The sequence below is a fragment of the Aotus nancymaae genome, unplaced genomic scaffold, assembly GCF_030222135.1.
Source record: "Aotus nancymaae isolate 86718 unplaced genomic scaffold, 86718_ANA_hifiasm-v0.15.2.pri h1tg000014l, whole genome shotgun sequence".
Taxonomy (NCBI): domain Eukaryota; kingdom Metazoa; phylum Chordata; class Mammalia; order Primates; family Aotidae; genus Aotus; species Aotus nancymaae.
Window position 1 is genome coordinate 39,358,137 of NW_026988425.1, and position 19,351 is coordinate 39,377,487.

General features: G+C 36.7%; 1 pseudogene; it reads right to left on the minus strand.

Moving 5' to 3' along the window:
- Window positions 1–17,743: 17,743 nt before the first annotated feature.
- Window positions 17,744–18,444, minus strand: LOC105722439 (proteasome subunit alpha type-2-like; annotated as a pseudogene).
- Between the last annotated feature and the right edge of the window lie 907 nt (window positions 18,445–19,351).

The following is a 19,351-nucleotide window of genomic DNA, read 5'->3' on the forward strand; positions in this document are numbered from 1 at the left end:
CATATGTCTTTAATGGAAGTTTTGGCAAGCATGGTATTAGAGTTAGTATTAGATATGACTGAAGTAAACTGAATGGTTTGTTTTCTGCTCTGCAAGTACAAATCAATGGCTTTAATCAAACACTGCAGTTTATATCATGGTAGAAATATTTACACAAAGAAAAGCACTGATAGATGCACAGCACTTAAGACAAATGTAAGTTTTTAGAAGTCTCGGGAGCATAGATTACAGAAAAGGTAAGACACACACACGAAAAATCTCCCCAGCCGAAAATAGTATATAAACCTATGTTAGGAAATGTGCTTCACCCTCAAAGAGTCTAGTTCAGTTAGCATCTTCTGGTTGCAAGTAAAAAAGATTCACTTTAGTTATCCCCAGAAATATTGGGGATGGCAAGATGGTATACAGTGAATACAAATGCACTGGAATGCAGGAAAAGTCAGACAACTTGAGTGGGATCCACAGCAGAGCCAGGCTACCGAATTTCCACCTACAGGCTGAATTTCAAGTCTGTAAATGTAACTAACGCATAATAAATACTTCATTGATAATGCATTAAAATGTACAATAAAATACTATCTGTTTCCAGACTTCATGGCTGCCCTACAGTGATATGTCACTAATATTTCTACTTGCCTTTTTCTGCCCATCACCAGTGTCCTGGGGTTTTTTCCCTTTTACCTTCATGTATTTTCTTGTTTCTCCTGTAATATTTTCTGCTTTTGTCCAACTCCAGCTTGACCTTGACTTATGACCCCAAGCATATATTATGAATGCTCCCTATATGTCCTTTGACACACCTCCCATTTCTCTCTGAATTCCTAATTTGGTCTACATGAAAAAAGTCTGATTGGCCTGTATATCTTTTTGTACCAGGACACATTGTAGGTAATTGGTTAATCTCTGGATTTGGGTAGGGAAGACTATGGGGTCACATGGTATACCTGCCCTCAAAACAAATTATCAATCCGTCAATTAATGACTAATAGATCTAGTTGCCCACAACTTCTAAACAATGGAAGGCATGGAGATGAGAGTCTAGTGAGAGCCATTTTTGTAAATATCAAAAAGTACCTCTAAGTTCTACAGAATAACTTAGTAGAATATCAAACGAGAAGTGGAATAGCTTTAAATGCAGGTCTTCTAATTAAAAATTCTAGATAAAAGCACAAGTAAAACAAAACCCTACAGAGGTATTTAATTATTCTTAGCCTCTCTCTCTGTGTGTCTGTCCCTGTCTGTGTCTGTCCCTGTCTGTCTGTCTCTCTCTCTCTCTCTGAATGTAACTTCTAATAACCAAAGCTTAATGTTTACTGCTTAATCTTCTTAGAAGAAAAGATTCTTAAACATCGCCATGAAACCCCTCAGCAGGCCAGGGCAAAATCCATCCTCCAGCAGGAGTTAGTGTCCCATTGCCTATCTTGGAGCTGAGTTTGAAGGAAAAGTCTTTGCTCTGGAGTACCTCTCTCATCTCACTTGGTCAGTGCAGCATAATTAGATTTCTAAGCTCATATTCTCTCTCCGAATAGGAGTAACAGAGGCAGAAAACCAACAGAATGTTATGTGTTACTCATGTTCAACTTAGTGTGAATAATTTGGCAGAACTTGATAAGGATAAAAGCATGATTTTGCTACTGATGAAAAATATTTACGTATGCTTTCATCATACAGCTAAGCACCCAAATGAGAGACGCTGTTCTGAACAATGTCACTGCGTTTCTCCTGGAAGTCTGTTGTCATTAATGGAAACCAGAGAAAGGGGCTGATTCACAAACCTGAATCACCGATGTTATGACCAGAGTTCTAGAAGTTTGTGCCCTGGAGTCCTGAGGCACGATTCTTTCTGCTTCTGATTTGGCAACTAACGCCAGCTCATTTGGTAAGGTTTAGAGAAACTCTTCAGTCTCTTCTTTTAAAATAAAAGCAAATTTCGCCATTTTGTTCTTTCACAAAGAAAAATCTCTTTGCTAAATGAAAAAAAAATGCTAATTCTTGTAGCTGTTGAGCCATGATCTCTGATAAGGGGTAAGAGTATCAGAATATTCCCCTTCATGAAGTGTATTAATGGTGTCATCCCTGTTTAAAGGCCTGAATGTATTGTTTCTGCCTGGTTTAATGTATCATTTTTAAACAGTATGTCTCTGAACCACTAAGGGCCAATGAGTGGGGGCTGGCAGGTGGCACACAAGGCCCTCGATCCTTCCTCTTGATACCCTTAATCCTCCTCCTTCAACCAGAAAAGCTCTACTTTACTTCTGTTTCACGTGTTGAATTTTTGCACAAGATTTCATTTAACAAAATGATTTGGAGATTTGGAAAAGATGGAAAAGCAGTGTGAGGGGGAATGAACTCCCAACATAGAAACTCTGGATTCTAGTCCTGCTGCTGGCCCCAATTAGCTAGTAGACATTGAGAAATACTTCAACTTTGTAGTGTCTGACTCCTCTGCTGTTAAAATGAGGCATCAAATGGTGAAACTCAAGCCAGACATACAGTGCCTTAGAGGTTCCTGAGAGGGCCTTAGGGTTTACTCAAGAAAGAAGGGTGGAGGCTCCATTTCTTCAACCACTGCAAACAGCACAACTCTATTATATAGACACATAGAGAGAAATTTTATACAAAATGCAGTTTGAGAAAAGCTTTAAAAAATTGAAAAGCACTCAATTCTATATGAAAAAACCTTCTTCATTCTAATATTCTATTGTTCTATAATTCCAACTTTCCACTTGGTTAAAAAAATACTTTTTAATGACTTTCTTATTCATAGTATTATGCTATTTGTTGGTGCTGATTACCTATATGACACATATGACACAATAGTATAACACACACACACATATGTATGTATGTATATATGTATGTATATTCAGATGTTCCTTGACTTACAGTGGGTTACAATCTGATACATCCATCATAAGTTAAAAATACTGTAAGTGAAAAATGCATTTAATACACCTAGTCTATCAATCACAGTTTAGCCTACCTCAAATGTGCTCAGAATGGTTAATTAGCCTACAGTTGAACAAAATCATGTAGTCCAAAGCCAATTTTGTAAGAAAGTATTGAATATCTCATGTAATTTATTGAATACTGTACTGAAAGAGAAAAATAGAAGGGTTGTATCAGTACCTGAAGTACTATTTCTACTAAATGTGTACCATTTTATCACTGTAAAGTCAAAAAAGTCACAAGTCAAACAATCATAAGTCAAGGACCGTCTGTATAAAACAATATTTTTTTAGGTACTCAGAAAAAATACATATATATACACAAATTTATACATACATGCAATTTCATATGTATTTACATACATACACATTTTTTTTTTTGGTTAGTATTAGCATTCTATAAATTGTCTTCCTTGAAATACTTTTCTGGGAAATATTAGTAAGCATGGCATGAAAATACCATATTCAGATGAGTTTAAGAGATTATGCATATTTAATCTCCTTGTAGGTAATTCACAATATACATGTGCATGTTTAAGGCAGCATCTTATTGAGAACGTCAATGAAAAAAATCTATTTGATCTGATTTAACTCAGAGTTCCCAAACTAATTTAAGTGAGGCATTCTTGATCAATATCCTATTGAAATTGCATGAACCATGATTATGAAGCAAACTGGGAAACAATAATGTAGTATTTGATCTAGTGCGATGGACTGCATATTTTTGTAACCCCAAAATTAATGTATTCACTGAAGCCCTAACTCCCAGTATGATGGTATTTGTGGTGGAGCCTTTGGGAAGTAATTAGGTTTGGATGAGGTCATGAGGGTGGTGCCCTCATGATGTGATTAATGTCCTTATAAGAAGAAGAGACATTAGAGGTTCTCTCTCTCTCTCTCTCTCTCACACACACACACAGACACACACACACACACACACACACACTCTCTCTTTCTCTCTCTCTCTTTCTCTCTCTCTGCACTGACACAAAGAGGAGGTCACATGAGCCACAATGCCTTCTTCAAGTGGCCATTTGCAAGCCAGGAAGAGGGCCCTCACAAAAAGCCAAATCTGCCAACACCTGAAACTTGGACTTCCCAGTGCCCAGAACTGTTAGAAATAAACATCTGTGCTTTAAGCCACTCAGTTCATGGCATATTGTTAGGGCAGTCCAAGCAGACTAAGATATCCAGGTAAGAAAATTATGACTAGTTAATTGATTTGGCCATGGTTACAAAACCTACTGACACAAATAGCATTCTCAATTTCTAACTGAAAATCAATTTGAAAATTCCAGTCAAGATGGTGAATTAACTTCATACTGTGACATCTTACTTTTCCTCCAAAATAACTACTGAGAACTCTAACAAAATAAAATTTAAACTGTATGCATAGGCTTAAAAACAAAAACATCATTATGGACCATAGTTGGAACAGAAACACAAAGCAGGGAACATGGCTAAATCCCAGAACCTGTAGGATCGATGATTAGGAAACACGTAGAAGTGATTGCAAGTAAGGAAGACTGAAAAGTCTATGCTAGACAAGGGACAGGATCCAGTCTCATTGCTTGAAGCCAGGTGCTGGGATGGAAGTAGTTCTTTCTCCTCATTGCTCTTAAGAAAATGCTAATAAATTCCTTTCATCCTAGACCCAAGACTTCATACATGGTGGAATCAGCAAAGCTGGTTTACAAAGCATTGCCCCACATTCAGGAACTGGCTCTCAGACTGGATATTTATTATTTCCAGCATCACAACAAAGCATGAGGAACAACACATCAAAACACCTGATTCCAGACTAGGGATCCAGAGGGCTAGATGAAGACAACAAAGAATACCACTGGACGAAGAGGAGATGAGCACAAAAGAGAAAAGACAGAAGATAAAATCATGCCACTCTGGAGGGAGACTGCATACCATTGGAAGAAAATGTGTGCTAAATGTGGCTGCAAAAAAAATCACAGTGGGAATAATAATCCCCTTTGAGTGAGTAATATTCAAATAATATTCTGCCTAAAATTTTATAAAAATAATTTGGAATATTCAGAGAGATAAGAAGAAATTTTCTTTAAAGGGAATAATAAACTGTGATAGAAAAATAGGAAAATAAAAAGAATGAGTACATAAAAAAATAACTCGAACTTCTTAAAATAATGAAACACACACACAAATTTAGATGAATCCAGTATTTGACAAAGAAGGAATTAATGAATAGGAAGATAGCACTGAGAAACTTCTCAAGATGCAGCCCAGAGGGACAAAGATAAAAAATTCTGAAAGAGTAACTAGGACACAGGGTCTGGAATAAGAGATGCCGATGTCTGTCTGAAGGAATGCAGGCAGAATGTCAAAAGAATGACAAACGAAAAGTAGTGAAAATCATTTTACTTCTGCTCAAAATCCTTCACAAGTTTCTGTATCATTCAGAGTGACATCTATCGTCCTGAAAATGTTGTGCAAAGCCAACAAGCTCCCACACCCAGTCTTACCTGCCAGCTTTCCAACCTCACCTCCTGATTTTTGCTTTGTTCTCTTTCCAGTCACACTGTCCTCATTTCTTTTCTCTGAACTTTCCAGACATGCTCCAGTACCAGAACTTTCACACTGGCTGTTTCCCTCTGCCTGGAAGTCTCCTCCTCCAGAATGCCATGTGCCTTACTCACCTGTTTCAATTCTTTTCTCACATGTCATCTTCCCCAACCACCTGTTTAAACTTGCATCTCCAGCCCCTCCCCACCATCCTTCTTCCCTGCTTTACTCTTTGCCTTAGACCTCAGTGTTATCTTACCTACTATATGCTTCAAACATTTACTTATGTCTGTCTTTCTGCACTGGGATTTAATTTCCTTGAGAACAGAAGTGTTTTCTTTGTATTTACTGCTGTACTTCCAGTGCCTGACATGTTGTAGACACCCAGTACCTAATTACTGATGTAATTCATAAGTGATCTCTGGCATATGAGAAGCACTCAATAAAGGTTAGTGCTGTGATAAAGCTCTATGCATTAATAAAGGTTAGATATTGCAATTTAGCCACACCCTTCCAATTACCAATAATTTCCTACTTAGATTTTTCTGCTAATCACTCTACTCCAGAAGAGTCAGACACATTCTTACAATAATGGCAATGATCTCTGAGGTGTCAAGTTCCCTCTGACATTTCTTATTTTACTTTAGCATCAATTCCAAAATGGGGAAATTATCTCTATCTTATTGTGTTCTGAGACTAAGATATGGCAAAATTAATTTCCCCAAATTCATATACCCAGAGAATGGTAGAGAACATTTGGAACCTCAGACTGCTCCTCTCCAGAGACTGCGCAGCCCTCTCCACTGGTGGATTGGTCTGCTTGCTTCTCTGGCCCTAGAACTCTCTATAACCACAATCTCTGCTCCATGCTGCCTCTTGTTTTATAATCATCTTCCATAGTGACTCTAGTGAACACTGTTGCCATTCCTCCTCACTAAACCTTATTTATCTGGATATCTGTCTCTTCTAAAGATAATTCTGGGCATCCCCAGCTCCAAGGGTAAATCTTGATATATTTAAGCAAATCAGAAAGCTAAGGTGACATCACCAGAATTGGCAGAATAGGGAATTCTAAGACTTTGTCATGTCAGGAAACCAACTAATAAACTGGCAAAGACTGTCAGAATCTGAGCCAATCATGGCAATCTATTCTCCTTACCAGTGATTGGCTTAGGAATAGACATTTGATACAATTCCAGCCAATCAGATATGAGTTACCTGGAGTACTTCTGAGAATAGTTCTCCATTCCTGAGTGGAGGAAAAACAGGAGGAATGAACTCTCCTTCCTCCAGACATGTTCATACTTAAATAAGATGCCTGAAGTACTACCTCCATATTTCAGCCAACCCAAAGATTAAACTAACACATGGAAGAGAACAAAACCAATAGAATCTCAGAAGAGTTAGAGACTTTGTATACCAAACTTAATGCCTACCTTACCCATGAAAGTTATGTGAAACCTATTAAAAGTGCATGGATGGTATGAGAAAGGTTGAGTTGATTTCCGTGGCTCTAACTGAAAACATCCTAATAATACATCACTCCATTTTCACCTGAGAAGTAGCCCAACCTCCAAAAATCACTTAAATGGATGTATCTTTATCTCTATTTGACCACTGACAACAATTTGGAGCTCATGGTTTCTGAGTTGGATTGGTTATAGATCTGCCACTAAAAGTCACTTAAGGTGGAACTTCTGATCTTTCTCACAGAGCAGTTGAAAGTAGGGGTGGAAGAGTTGAGGTAAAAAAATCGAGCTCTAGTTTTGTCCTTGAGGATGACATATCAAGTGGTGCATTGAGGCACAAAGAAGTTAAGTGATTTGGCCAAGCTCACCATATTAGTTGATAGACAAACTGACACTATAAGACAAATTCCTCACCTTCTGTTACAAGGCATTGCCCATGACCAGGTTAAATGTGGCTGTATTCATACTCCCAGATGCACTGTGTAACTGAAAGAAGGGCAGAAGAAATGCAAAGATTTAATGGAATTCAATTATACCTGGAAAATAAATAGTTTGCTTGCCAAGGATTATTTTAGTAATGCAGAAAGAAACTACCATTTAGAAATATGATTCTACAGAGCTGTTGACCTCTTGGTTGTATCTGTGTCAGGTGAACAATTAAACTACAACATCCACCCTCTTTGTCAAGAACATTATTAGAAAACCTAAGCCTGTTTCACTTCTTGCATCTTATTTGGCAAATGATTTCCTTTGACCTCATTACAGAAAAACAATTGTCCTTTGACATGCAAGTACAGTTCTCATAAACCTGGCTGCTTTCTGACGTCTGAAGTCATTCTTAGGAGGATGTTTGTTTATGCTTATATTAGAATTGTTTCAGAGCCTTAGGTTTTCTTTAAATGAATACACACACACACACACACACACACACACACGAGTTAATATATGTGAAGTTTCTAGAACTCAGCCTGGCACATGTAGTCACTATACAAGTATTATCTATTATTATTATTTAGCTCATTAATGGTAGATACAAACAGCAATGCAAACTGAGTCCTTGCTGTATTCCAGGCACAGAGCTAGATGTCTCAAGTACAATTGTACATTTAATGGAAGCACACAGTTCTTCCCCTCTTGCTTCACTCTCAGGATAAGTACCATAAACAGACAATTGCAAGGCAATGTAACCAGTGCTGGATGGAGGTAGTACAGAATGCCATGCTAAATGTGGAAAAGGAAAAGTGAGAAAAGGGAGGAAACATTACCTAAGCTGAAGGAAGCCTTTTTGAAGGGAGAGGCTCCTCAGCTGGGGCATGAAGGGTAGAAGGAAACTAAGCAAACAATTGAGGATGAAAGTGCCACAGGGAGAGAGAAAAGTGTGTTTTTTTAGCCCAATGATAAGATAAAACAGTTCTCTTCCTGGCTCCACCCTCATCAACAAACAAACTGAAAATGTCTTAGTTGTCTGCTGTTGCCCAGGTGTAGGAGGAAGATGTGGTCTATTCCTTTTTGCCATGTGAACACATACACAAATTAGCTTCAATCAACTATTGACAGTGGTTTACAGTGCACATTTCAACTACAGAGAGCTTGGGAAAGGGGTGAAATCAAGAAGGACTTTTCACAACAGTCTAATTCCTCCCACTGGGGGGAGACCCACTCCCCAGCCCGTCTATGGCACCCCACGTGACACACATCCATATTTCATCCTACTAACTCCCTCCCAATGCCCCCCACTTCTTTTAGCATTCTCTCCTAGACCAAAATCCTTTAACCTTCCCTTCTTTAAACAGAGTTGTGCTTATTTACCCAGCGGGTAGCAAGCTCCGAGTTTCCTTTTCCTTAGAAATTATTCTAGCTTCCTTACAGCTATTCTTTCTAACTCTCATTCTGGTATAGGATAGAGAAACAGAAAGTTTGAGTAGAAAGGGAAGAAAGGGCTTTGGGGTGGTCTTCTGCCACAGTTTCCTGATCGTCTTTTCTTTGGCTGCCTGAAAAAAAAAAACAGGGTCAGGCACAGTGGCTCGTGCTGTAATCACAGCACTTTGGGAGACTGAGGCAAGAGGATCACATGCGGTCAGGAGTTTGAGACCAGTCTGGGCAACATGGCAAAACATCATATCTACTAAAAATACAAAAATTAGCTGCTCATGGTGGCACATGCCTATAGTCCCGGCTGCTCAGGAGGCTGAGGTGGGAGGATGACTTGAGCCTGGGAGGAGGAGTTGGCAGTGAGCCAGGATCATGCCACTGCACTCCATCCTGGGCAATAGAGCCAGACCTTGTCTCAAAATAATAACAGTGGCAAAAATAATAATAATCACAGACAGTATACACTGAGAAAGTCAATTTCCTTCTAATAGCTGTCTCCAGTTCTCCCAGTTCTAAGAGCATAAGTTTCAGACAGCAATTTGCTAAAGAGAATGTTGTTTCCTTTCAAATCACATTACAATGTCCTCCTCCAAGAATTTAACCTTAGGTGTGTCTTCTCAGTTCCTGGATGTCTCCTGCTTCCATACCATGAGTTAAACATACAAGAAATTGGAAAGAAATTTGAGACTTTTTCAAATTATTTATTTGAAATAATTTGTGCTTATTTCAAAAGGCACAAATTGAAATATTTAATAGCATGATTTAGTTTTTATGGGTTTTGTTTTTTTTTCTGGACCTAACAACATTTCTATAAGATTTTGACAATATAATGAGAAACACTATTTTTTAAATGAGTGGTCACTGACTTCAAAGGACGCTTGGAGAAAAAAGCAAGGACTTCTACCTAAAGAGGGTAGGCACACATGCATCATTTCCTCAGGCCTGACCATCTTGGATTTATAAAAATGACATCTAATTATCTTTTCAATCCATAACTACACTCAAAATCAAGAACAGGAATGTCCATGGAACAGAAGCCATTAGGAATCCCCAGATGAGCAATAAGCAAAAAGAGGTCATCAAATCTAAGGCATAACATCAGGCTAGTGGGAAAAAATAAATACCATGGGAAAATAGTATTAAAATCAAAATTAAAACATTTAAATAATATGAATAGCAGGGAAAAAACACAGCTGAAGGTGGATTGGTGAGTTAGGAGGCTGAATTGATTGATTTTCCAGCAAATATTATAAAAGAATTTTCCAGAATATATCATAAAGAGATAAAGAATTAGAAAATATGAAAGAAAAGTCAAGAAACATGACATATTCAGAATTTCCAGTAGTTACCTCCTCAGAAAATCAAGAAGGAGAAACTAAGGTTTTTAGAGAGGAAATTTCAAAGAAAAAAATGTGTGATTCTGGTCATTCCTGGACTCTTTTTTAATAATGAGGGAATCATTTTTAGAATAACTTATTCATAAGTCAGTTAACTTATATTTACTCAGACTTAGCAATGTGTCAGGCACTGTGCAAGGTGCTGACAATCTAGCAAGAGTACAAAATCCTCTCCCTGGAAAGTCACAGATCAAAATTTTTCCACATTATTTTAGGGGTTAAGAATTCATTAATCCATAATCTTTTATATTTTTATTTGGAACAGTTCACCTGTTTTGACTGGAGAGACTTGGCAAAAAAAAAGAAAAGACTATTTTTCCCCATTGAATTGTTGGATTGTTTGACAAGAAGTATCTTAGCAACTGATTGTTTAAAGTCATGAAATCATTCAGAGACTCAGTTTAGAATAATACTGAAATTGGTAAACTCACACTCTCAGTGCTATCCCACTACAGTTATAGAATGGTCATACTCACATTCTGAGTGCTGTCCCACAAGAGTTATGGAATGGTCATCTTTCATCAGTCGAGGTAAATTGAAGTATCTGAACAATTGTTAACTATGTTAAGTAATAAAAATTGCCAGTTTTCTACTAATGGTTAGTAGATATCTCACAGAGAATCTCAGCTGCAAAGAAAGTCAGCAACCAGAAAAGAGAACAGTCACTCTACAACATTTTGAGAGAGGGAAAATTTGTTGGCACCATCTAGGGAAACTAGGGGAAAAAAGCATTTGTCTGAGATAATGTATGTAAATAAAGAGTTAACTATTGAATTAAGTACCAGAAAATAGCGTGTTTGAAAACATCACCAATTTATGATGGAACATTTATTGAATTTTAGATCAGATACTTATTGGCATAGAGAAAAGCTAGAGAAAATTAGAAAAGAATAATTAAAAACAGCATCAGATAGAAAAGACTTTGATTTGATAAGAACTAAAGATAGAAGAATAACTTTATGGATAGGTAGACAACCAACTTAAAAAGGACAAAAATACAGGTCAGTCAAAATACTAGATTTGCAAATGATATAAGGAAATAACATGTTACACAATGGAACATAAATTTCATAATCTAAAACAGAATAAAAACCCACTCCACTTGTGCAAGATGTGAATGTATAAGTGAAGAACTACAGTAGTCTTTCAAGGGACCAATACAATATCTACCTACATGTCTATGCCCTGGCTTCTATATCCCAGTGGTCATAAACATTATATTTTAAGATGTATTTTTATAGAGATTTTTGATTATGACATATTGAATGAAAGCCATGATATTTTATTATCAGCTTCAGAGTACATCATGGAGGCAACAATTATAGTCTCTTAAGTCACTGTGGGTTTTTTGGATACAGAATCTCACTCTGTTGCCCAGGCTGGAGTATAGTGGTATGATCATAGATCACTGCAGCCTCAAACTCCTGAGCTCAAGTGATCCTCATCCCTCAGCCTCCCAAATAGTTGGGACCACTGATGTGCCCCACCACATTGGATAACTTCTTTTTATTTTTTATAGAGATGAGGTCTCACTTTGTTGCCCAATCCAATTTCAAGCTCCTGGCCTTCAAGGATCCTCCCACCTTGGCCTTTGAATGCACTGGGATTACAGATAAAAGTTAAATAATTTTAGATATCAGGCCAGCTTCTCTGAAGTGATGTGAAGACAGTTAAGTTGTCAATAGAATATTATTCGATCTATATTTGTTGTTACTAATTTATACCTCTGTGCACTCTAGGAATTAGTTTTACTTATTTTTTAGTTTTATTTTTCTCAGAGTTCTTAAAATTTTGTGGTCCTTTCTGGGCTCCTGACAAATTATTAAAACTTGTCATATATTGTATTAGCACATTTTGACACTGCTATAAAGAAATACCCAAGACTGGGTAATTTACAAAGAAAAGAGGTTTAATTGACTCACAGTTCTACATGGCTGGGGAAGCCTCAGGAGACTTACAATCATGGCCAAAGGAGAAGGGGAAGCAAGGCACATCTTACATGGCAGCAGGAAAAAGAGAGCAAAGAGGGAAGTGCCACACTTTTAAATCATCAGATCTTGTAAGAACTCATTATCACGAGAACAACATGGGGGAAATCCACCCCTGTGATCCAATCACCTCCCACCAGGTTCCTCCCCTGATACATGGGGATTACAATTTGACATGAGATTTGTGTGGGGACACAGAGCCAAACCATACCATATATGGTTTGACCAAAATATTGTTAAGGAGAGACTAAATTACATTAAATCTGTGTGGAAAGAGGTAACTCACAAAGCTAGCCACCAAAGGTCAGGGTCCTTTAAGTATTCGAGACACGCTGAAGTCTTCGGAGTCAAATGCCTGTAGGAATTGCAATTCGGCTTTTTTGCAACCACTGACCAATCACACTTTTCTGCCCATTCATTGTTTGACTTCTTTGCTTTATGCAACATTTAATAGCCATTTATCCTCTTTTGCATTGCCAACCAATTAATTAGCCAGAATAAGCAGTTGAGTGATATTACCAAAACACAAGAAACATGTCAAACCATAAGCTGACTATCTTGTAGAGGTTAAACCAAATTTTAAAATCTGATAATGTTCATCATAGTTATATTTTGCTTTGAAATAAAAGTTAATTGCTAAGACTTGGATTTTTAGAAACAACAAAATAAATCAGAATTATTAGCAACTTTTGATGAAGAAGTTCTTATTAGGAAAAAGCTAATGGATCATGAGACCCAGTAACAACCTTGCAGGGCTCAAATGCTATTAGAGGCCTCTCCTTCCTAGTATTTATTAATTTTGCAATGAAAGAAGGTTGGGGCCTTTTCTAAGAAATGAGAACACTAATTAAAACTAATCAATCAAATTCCTCACAAACTGTGAAATGACAGAATAAACAGGAAGAGTACAGCATGGCTAAGAATGCAAAGATGAACAGGAAATAAAACAAAGTGACCACCTGCTGCTGTCTGGGCACATCTCCTGAACAAATGTTATATTTAATTCTGAGGTAATTATCTTTGATATGCCTGCCATGGGTGAGGGCAGATACCCCATGAAGGAGTGAGCAGTCTCTGTGTAAAGGCAGAGACTAAGAGAAAGAGGCAGGTCCTCAGAGAGAAAACTGGCACTAACAAAGCCATACTGTAATAAAGAGGGACAGTGTGGTCAATGAGCCCCATGCTTGCAATCAGAAGACCTGGGTTCAAGTCTTGGCATTACATGTTCCTATTTGAATGACTTCAGGTAAAGCACTGAGTTGCAGTTTCTCAACTGTGTAGCATAACAATGCTCACTTTGACCTCTCCATTTGAATGTTATAATGATCAATTAACCTATATATTTAAATTAGAAAGGTTTTTCACATATAAATTTATCATTTTAGTAATAAAATAGCATACTATTATCAATACTGGTAGTAGTAACTAGGAAAGAGCCATATACTATAGGCCAAAAGTTGAGAGCAAGACCAAAGGAGCTGACATAATATGGAAGCAGTATAATATAGAAGCAGCAAACGGTACAGCAGTTGAGAGCCTCAACTTTGAAACCAGCCTGTCTAGATTTGAATCCAAGCTCTGTGATATAGTAGATATATGAATGTGGGCAAGTTAATTTTGCTATCTGTGCTTCAGTTTTCAAATCTATAAAATGCAGATAATAGTGTTGACTTCATAAGTATGAATAGTAAGTGAATATATACATATTCATGTTCAACATGGTACCTGGCACATAGTATATATTATACAAGTGTTTTCCTAGTATTATAATGCTGGCAACACTAAGGTGTTTAACTCCTTCCTCATTGGAAACTAAACTTCTCACAAACTCTAGAATTGGGTTTGTGATTCCAGATATAAAGAATTAGAGGCACCCTATGCAGGCATCTAAGCAGTTCATTACATAAACCATCAGAAAGCTACTCCACATTTACCACAGCTCAGATTTCAATTCATGTGAGAAACAGACAGAAAAAGTTTACTTTTCCACCCATTACTACATTTTAGTCATATATTTGCGCATAAGAAAGCAAATTAATTTGTTTAGGAAACTAGATAGACCCTGGTCATTGTCTGTATTGACCAAGCGAGAAGAAGTATGTAGAGTCAGTTTTATCATCTCCACTAATCTTGTTTTACTTATTTTCATATTTTGTATCAGAGTAAAGGTATATATTTTCCTTATACATTGTATAGCAGTTGTACAAGGCCCTTGGTTTTCTTGTTTTGTTTGAGTTTTGATGGCTTCCACTTAGATAACATATTTCCACTGATAAAAGAAAAACTTCAGCCAAATTAATTAAAAGGAGTTTAATTGAGCAAGGAACAATTTGTGAATTGAGCAGCCCCCAGAATCACAGCAGATTTACAGAGACTCCATAGGTGCCTCATGGTCCTCGTGGTCAGAACAAATTTATAGACAAAAAGGTAAAGTGACTTACAGGAATTGGAATTGAGGTACAGAAACAATGAGATTGGTTAAGCTTCATTTTTGCCTTATTTGAATGCAGTTTGAACATTCAGCAGTCTATGAGTGGTTGAACTATGGCTGCTGGGATTGACCAACATTCAGCCATTGTTATAGGTGCATACTATTAAGTTAGGTTTTCAATTTTGTCTGACTATTAAGCTAGATTACAGTTCATCCACAAGGACTCAAATATAGAAATGTGGAGTTTTTCTCAGGCCACATTTAGTGTGCTGTAACTATTCCCCCATTTTGGTCATTTTCTCAATTTTGAGAGACCAAAATCTTAGTCATTGATGTTACTATGCCTACTGTGAATATACTTATATGGTTTTGAAACTCACTGGGAAATAGAACAGTGAGTTTTGCAAGGAGAGAATAAGGACTGAGTAGAGGGTACCACCTTATGCTGGAACGTCCTGTGTACAGGAGAAAAACAAAACCTGATCTGTTCTAGGATCTATGTATTTCTTAAAGCCTTAGTTTGGTGATGTCACATTTAGCACAAGTGCCTCCATTTTAGTTTGGTTTGGTTTGTTGGGGCCTAATGCATGAGCTCAGTCCAAAATAATGGCCTCCCATAATTTTGTTTTAAAAAACTTCCCTCTTTTTGGCCAGGTTCTTACTTAGGTGAGAGTGTGACCAAAACTTAAGGTCTTAGTGCCATTCTCAGCTACCATCATTTTGGGTTTCCAGTCTCAGCATGTCATTCATAGGTTATAGTGTCCTCATGTCACACATTTCTTTCAGCTTTTGTCATTCCAGTTGAAGAGAGACCATTTGACATTATAGAGATGGTTGCATGCAAACATTTAAAACCTTTGAGAGAATACAGTGCATCAGGGAGACTATTGCTATGGCTATTAGGAGGATATTACCAAGAGTTTGGAGTATGTGCCTTACCCAGAGTCCCCATAAAGCAAACCACATAAAATCAAATAGATGATTAAAAAATGAGCTAGATGAAGAGTCTACTCACTTGACTAAGTGTCCTTTTTATTAATCCTCTACAACTGAATTTTTATAATCTATATTTGATGTATTTCTCCATAGGCCACAAGTGTCAGCAGCTGCACAGTTTCTTTTCCATTTAGCCAATTGTATTATTTAGCATAACTTTCAAAAAGAATTTAAAGTCTGTTGGGTAATGATAGCCTTTAAAGTAGAATTTGCTGTAGAGCCTATTGTGAAGGCAACATTTCTAATTATTACCTTTTTTATTCTAAACCATGGGAGAAGGGCCTAACAAATAATATCCTTCTAGAAGAGTGAAGGCCTCTTGTCAATGTTCTTTTTAATTCATGATGTGGGTTAAGAGGAGTTTTGACTGATTATGGGCCAACGTATGTACCACCAAATCTCTCACTTGTCCTTCATCTTTTATCTATTAAAGTATAAGGTTATTCATGTATAAGACTGGCTGCAAAATCCCTCACAAATAAAAGTATACTCTATACGTGTACATAATAGACCCCCTTTTATTTCTATTTTTCATAGAGGCATAAACAAAGAAAAAATATTCAAAGGTAAGAGTCTTGTGATAGTAGAAGTCTTGATTCATGATCATGGGAAAAGCTGTTCACATCAAGGATGCCATCTTCTTCTGGGGAGAAACTTTCCTAGTTATTTTTACCTTAAGGTTTCCAATGGGTGTACAGTTCTAGGAGTGTGGAGAGACCCTTCTCAGTTGGAAGATTATGAATTCAAGGTTCAAGCCTCCAAAGTTTTGCTGTAGTGTGAATGGCAAAGACAGTCTCTCTCTGATGTTTTCAGAAGATCCAATCTTCAGGTTCTAGACTGTGAAGGGATCGTCCTCAGTGAACCATAAAAAACTTTCTTTACCTGGTGAAAATATACCATAGCATAATAATCTACTGTTATAACATCAGCCCTTTTGCATGGGAAACCTTTATGCAACCATAAAACATGTACTGAAAATGACAATTGAATGAAATCCCTTTATAAATGTTTAAATGGCCCATCAGGAAGCCAAATGTACCTTACACTTTGATTGTTTTCCCAGTAATATGGAATCAAACATTGGTTTTAAACTATTTTGGCAATTTATAAGTCACCACATCAATATATTTAATTTGGATCACTTTATCTTTTCCATAATGAGTCATGGAATGCAGAAACTTTAATAAAAAAACTTTTAAGGACTCAGGGAGGACAAAGTGGCTGTCTTGGTTCTTCAAAAGTCCATGCTTAACATTGAACTTAGGTCCTCTTGAATATCAGTTATTTTTCCAATTTAGGTGCATAGCACTGATAACTAATGGATTATCATAGGTAATATGACCCAGACCATGGAGTTTATCCAAATTGTTTATTTAAACCATTTTAATATTGGCTGATTTTGCATGATAATCTAGAGCTTGATTTTGAAATGTTTGCTAAATAGCAAAGGTTTAATAGCATTGGATATTACAAAATAGAATCTTAGGTTACCATAAATCACTCATTAGTCAAAATGATAATTCCAATTTATTTTGAACCAGCAAACCATTGTTTATTTATTTACATAATATATCTCCCATGGAGACCTGTTGGGCTTACCACTCTTCATAGCCACAGTACAATCTCATAAAGCACCCTAGGATTTCACTGACCAATACCTAATGGCATCTAAAAGCACCTATGCTTCTTTTTTTGTCCCATGAACTCATGAAAGTGTGCAGATTCTCCCAGCTCTAGAAGCAGTGATATTTTTACCAAAATCAGCATTTTGTTTTATGGAAACACAGGCAACATCTGGTAGTGAAGAGAGCAATAAGATTTGACTTAACCAAAATTACTTGACAACTAAAAAATGATTTCATCATTCTGCTTTGCAATATAGTCTGCAGAAATCAACTATGACAAAAAGCAGGAAATAACTGTTATTTAGCAACTCCTAAAAGGCCAGAACGTGGGTTCAGCAGTTTATTAGGATATATAAGTTTCATTTTAAAAACAGTCAATTTCAACCAAGTAGAAATAAGTATGTAAAAATTCTGCAAAATGAAACATACTTTAAACATGTTTAAGTAGATAATCTGAAATTCTGGATTTTTCAGTTACTTCATTGTTATGCTATGGCAGCCAAGTAATCCTTAACTTCAGTTGGAGTAAGCCTCCTAAATTCAGTTGCATTGCAGATTCCAACTTCTATGTTATCCTCTGTCAATTTACTCTTCAAAGCTTTCCTTTAGGAGTAAGATGGCTGTATAAATGCCATCTTCAAGTTCCAGATCTTCATCATATCTTTTCTCAAGGGAAGTTTTCCCATCCACATAGTTCTTTCTCATTGCTGTAGCTTTCCAGGCAAAGTAAGCTCCAGATGGATCTGACTGAAATAAATATGGTCATCCCTCATTCCAACCACAAATAAATAAAGAAACTCCAAATGAACAAACACCCCCTGAGTACATTCTTGCATCACAGAAGCTACTCTCTGTACCCGCTAAGCTGTGGGAATAGGTTCTTGGTATATAAGATAGCATTGTTGAACTAGTTTTTGAGCTCTGTTCACAAGCACTTTGTAACCTTGGTGCATGTCACTGTACACCAAATCTATACTCTTGGTCATTGGTTTCATTTTGTGTACACTTCACTCATCATACAGAATGGATTTCTGTTTTTTCTCAGTTGCTAATACCACACCATTTGCAGCTTTAATTCCCACTGACCGGGATCCTCCAGCTACAGGAAACAAAGCATATTCAATCTGGACAAGTTTACTAGAGAGCTGAATGTAGTCAGTGAACAGCTGTAACTGCACTCTACCATCTTTACCCAAGGAGCCTCAAAAAAGGAAAAAGCATTATTGTAATAGAGAAGAGACTCAGCTTTCCAAACAAGACCCAATGAAGATAGCATGAAGCCCAACTGACTGTTTTCTTTCCCTGCTCCCCTTTTTCTTTTGTAGTTTACTTAAAAGGTAATAAAAACCTTTTGTTATCTTTTAATGTTACATAAAAATCCTTTTTAAAAAAGAAGATCAAATTTTATGTTTCCATTAGTGTATTAATGTTAAAGCTAGTTTTTAAATAGCATTTTATAAATCTATTCAGCTTTTAATTAGTTTGGTCATAAGGTAAGATTTTTACAAACCCTTTACAGCCCTTTTCAATTTTTTTCTCAGAGCAAAATATTGTTCTAAGAAAACCCTGTTGTACTTATATTCCAATGTTCAATTTATGAAAAAAAAACCTGAAAAATGCCATTTTAAGTTTAGCCAATATATTCACACATAGAATCTCTTATAATTAATTTTTATAAACCTTCCACAACTTGTTCAAACTTTATTTAATTTAAAACTGTTCTCTAACCCTCCAACCTAGGCAAAAATTTACATTCCCACACTCTCTTATAATCTCTTACAAAAAAACACATTTCATTCTCCTTACACACCTTGCATGTAAATCTATATTTTTCAGTAATCTCAACTACATATTACAATGTTAACTCTTAGAACTTTTACTTTTGGTGAAAACCTTGATGAGTAAGGGATTTTAATTATGTACTAGGTATGGAGCTTAGGACCCAGAGAGAAATGCAGATAAGGTCTGACTCTTTCCAGCATCTAACGCCACAATGTCCCACACCTTGCCTAGCTGTAAAACAGGCAAGATATACAGTTAAGAGTCATAGTGGCATTTTATGAAGCATTTAGGAGGCCTAATCCCCTTTAAAT